This window comes from Phodopus roborovskii, unplaced genomic scaffold (assembly GCF_943737965.1).
Source record: "Phodopus roborovskii unplaced genomic scaffold, PHOROB, whole genome shotgun sequence".
NCBI lineage: Eukaryota > Metazoa > Chordata > Mammalia > Rodentia > Cricetidae > Phodopus > Phodopus roborovskii.
In genome coordinates, this window is record NW_026126605.1 from 2,246,767 (window position 1) to 2,251,039 (window position 4,273).

Below are 4,273 nucleotides of genomic sequence, written 5' to 3' on the forward strand. Positions count from 1 at the left end.
CACAGCTCCATACATGTGAGGTCCCAGCACTCACTATATGGGCATGGCCTCATAAATGCAAACCTAGCACACATCTGCAGTCCTAGGACATATTTTGTGAGCATTGCTGCACAGTCCTAGCACTCACTATGTGTACACAGCTGCACACATCTTCAGTCCTAACACTATGTGGGCACAGCTGCATACATTTACACTCCTAGACTCTCTGTGTGAACACTGCTGCACACAGCTGCATTCTTAACACTCAATATGTTGGCACAGCTGTAACATCTGCAGTCCTAGCACTCACTATGTGGACACAGCTGTACACATCGACAGTCCTACAACTCACAGTGTACGCTGCTGCACAGGGCTGCAGTCTTAGCACTCACTATGTGAACACAGCTGCACTCATCTACAGTCCTGGCACTCACTATGTGGGCACAGTTGCCCATATCTTCAGTACTACTATCACTTTGTGAACATAGCTGCACACACCTGCAGTCTTAGCACTCATAATATGGGCACAGCTGCACACATCTGCAGTCCTGGCTCTCACTGTGTAAACACAGCTACACACATCTGCAGTCCTGGCTCTCAATATGTGGGCACACCTGCCCACATCTGCAGTCCTTGCACTATGTTAGCACAGCTGCACACAGCTGCAGTCTTAGCACTCACTTTGTGCGCACTGCTGCACACATCTGTAGTTGTAGCTCTCACTATGTGAGCACAGCTGCACACAGCTGCAGTGCCAGCACTCACTCTGTGACCACAGCTTCACATAGCTTTAGTCCTAACACTTACTATGTAGGCACAGCTGCAAACATCTGCACTCCTAGCACTCACCGTGTAGACACAGCTCACTGTGTGAACACAGTTGCACACAGCTGTAGTCCAGCAGTAACTATTTTGGAGATCAGTATGGTGGTTCCTCAGGAAAATGGGAATTAGTTTACCACAGAACCCGGCAATCCCCCTCTTAGGCATATATCCAATGATCCACATCCATGCAACAAAGACATCTGCTCAACTATGTTCATAGCAACACTATTTGTAATAGCAAGAACCTGGAAGCAACCTAGATGCCCCTCAACTGGAAGAATGGATAAAGAAGATGTGGCACATCTACACAATGGAATACTACTCTGCAGAAAAAAACATAATGGAATCCTGAAATTCGCAGGCAAGTGGATGGCACTTGAAGAAACCATCCTGAATGAGGTAACCCAGTTACAAAAAGAGGAACATGGTATGTACTCACTCATATATGGATTTTAGACCTAGAACAAAGGATCATCAGCCTATAATTCACACCACCAGAGGAACTAGGATACAAAGTATATTCTAAGAGATTCATATAAAGTCCCTCACAGAAGGGAGAATGGACAAGTCCCCCAGAGCACATGGGAAATAGTGGGCAGGCAGTGAATAGAGAGGGAACTAGAGGGAACTAGGAGAAAGAGAAGAGGAGGAGCGGAAAGCATGTGCAACTAGGAAGATTGAGTCAGGGTAGGAATAGAAGACAGAAGAGAGAGAGAGAGAGAGAGAGAGAGAGAGAGAGAGAGAGAGAGAGAGAGAGAGAGAGAGCAAACATAAAAGAGGGAGCCATTATTGGTTGGAAGAGGAAACTGAACCTAAAGAAAGGTCTAGAGACCTACAAGACTGCTGCCAACTAACAATTGAGCAACTGTGGAAAGGCTACCATAAATGCCCTTCCCAGAGAGTGAGATCAACAACTAACTTATCCACCATCATGGAGCCCTCATCTAGTACCTGTTGGAAACAGAAGCAAACACCCATACCTAAACACTGAGCCAGATGCAGAGGGAGAGGACAAGACCAAGTTGCAGAAACTCACAGAGACAGATGACCTGAACAAGGAGGAGCTAACGGCCCCCAGACTGATAGCTGGGAATCCAGCATGAGACTGGCTCAGGCCCCCCTGAATATGGGTCTCAGCCAAAAGGACTGAGCAATCTAAGGGACCTCAGACAGTGGAGCTAGGATGTATTCCTGGTGCACAAAAGGACCTTGTGGACACATTCCCCCATGGAGGGATACTCCCTTAACCTAGAGACAGGAGAGAAGTCCTAGTCCCTACTTCAAATGACTTGACAGATTTACATGATCCCACCTGGATGGCATTGCCCTACATGTGGAATTGGGGTGGGGGGATGGGAGGGGAGGGTGGTCAGGGTACATGTGAGGGGGGAGAGGGAACTGGGATTGAAATGTAAAATAAAAAATAATAATAAAAAAAAACTGGTAGGCAGTCTGTTGACATCCTCAGAGTGGGTGGGGTTAGTCAGCACTGAAGGCTGATGCTACTAACATACTGTTACAACCTGAATGGTGACATAACTATTTAACCTCAACAGCACTTGCTTTTAATAAGTCTTGAGTGTCAGACTTTCATGATGGTATCAAGGCCCTTCTAAGAGAATGGAGGGAATGTGCTTGCTCATTCCTCTCTTCTACTATGCAAAGACACAAAGAAGGAACAGGTGATCATCACCTGGACCACACAAAAAATGTCTTTATGCTTCAACTGGTCACACATAAGTTATTTTCTTACAGCTCCAGGAACAGGCTAAAACATATACAAATTGGAAATGGTAGCTTTGAAGAATTATTTGAAATGCCATTAGTGAGACTGAATTACTAACATGGTTGTGACTTTATACTAACATGTCTTTCAAATCTGTCTTCTTTATTGAGATTCACAAGTCTCCAACTTATTTCTTACAGAATTGTTCATGTTACACATTCCTCTCCAGTTTTATTGGGTTTTCTTTTGTTTTTCCCTCCCTAAATTTAAATATGCCTTCAATTAAAGCATATAAATAGGACAGTAACCGCCCCTCCCTACACATTACTTGCCTATAATCTCACACAAGTAGTTTGAGGTGAGGCAAGGTGGTCAGACAGGTGTAGACTAAAAGCTCAAAAGGCACTTGGAGCAAATTATTAAAGATATAAAGACCCAAAATTATCAGACAAAGAAAAACAAAACGAACAAAACAAAAAACAAAAACACCCTGGAGCCTCTGCATGATTTCCAGTGCAACTGGCACATCTGACCACTAGGTGGCAGCAACCGAAGCAGGAACTTCCAAATAAAGGAATCCTGGAAAAAGTACAGCAGGACATGAGGCTCTGAGTTCACTTCTTTGCTGAAGAGATCCCAGGATTCTCCTGTTCAGTCTCCAGAAAGAATGTAACCAAAGGTCTCTGGGATTTCAGCTTCATTTACAAGCAGGAAAGGTGAAGAGAAGTAGCCAAGCCAAACCCCTGGAATAAGGGATCACGATAAAGGAGGATTTATGCCACAAGTCTCCAACAGGGCAAGACACAAATGTGACTGGAAATCAACATATATAATAAGCTATCACTGCTGATTTGCTAGGCTGGGCTTCTGGGTCATGCCAATTATTAAAATAACGGTGACGTGGATGGCTCAGCTGGGAAAAATCACTTGCTCTTCAAGCTTGTCAACCTGAGTTTGACCCCTTACACCTTCCTAATGTGTGTGACCCTTCAATACAGTTCCTCATGTTGTGATGACCCCTACCATAAAGTTACTTTTGTTGCTATTTCATAACTGTAATTTTGCTATGGTTATGAATCATAATATAAATATCTTTTCCAATGATCTTAGGTGACCCCTGTGAAAGGGTAGTTAGCCCCAAAGGAGATGTGACTCACAAGTTAAGAATGACTGCCCTAAGCCCATGTAAAGATGGAAATAGAGAACAGGTTCCACAATGTTGTTCTCTGTACTACACAGATGTCCTCAGGTATATGAGATCATGCATGTGCACACACACACACACACACACACACACACACACACTATAATAATAATAATAATATAAAATTTTTTAATTATAACAGCTACAACAAGAAGATGGAACAGACTTAATAGACTTCGTAGGGGAGACCTTACCCTCTCCAAGGAGCAGATTGGGGGAAAGAGTTTGGGGAGCATGAGGAGAGGAAGGAGGTAGAACTGGGATTGGAATGTAAAAAACATATTAATAAAAAAAGACAAAAAAAAATGTATAACAACTAGCCCAGTTGGAGGAATTTTGTTTGTTTTTCCAGACAGGATTTCTCTGTGTTGTCTTGGCTTTCCTGGAACTCCCTCTGTCAACCAGGCTGGCCTCAAACTCAGAGAGATCCTCCTGCCTCTTCCTCCTGAATGCTGGGATTGAAGGCTTATGCCATCACCGCCTGGCTGGGAAATATTCATAACAAAGTAGTGGTAGGAGCACAGGACAGGCCTCTCCAG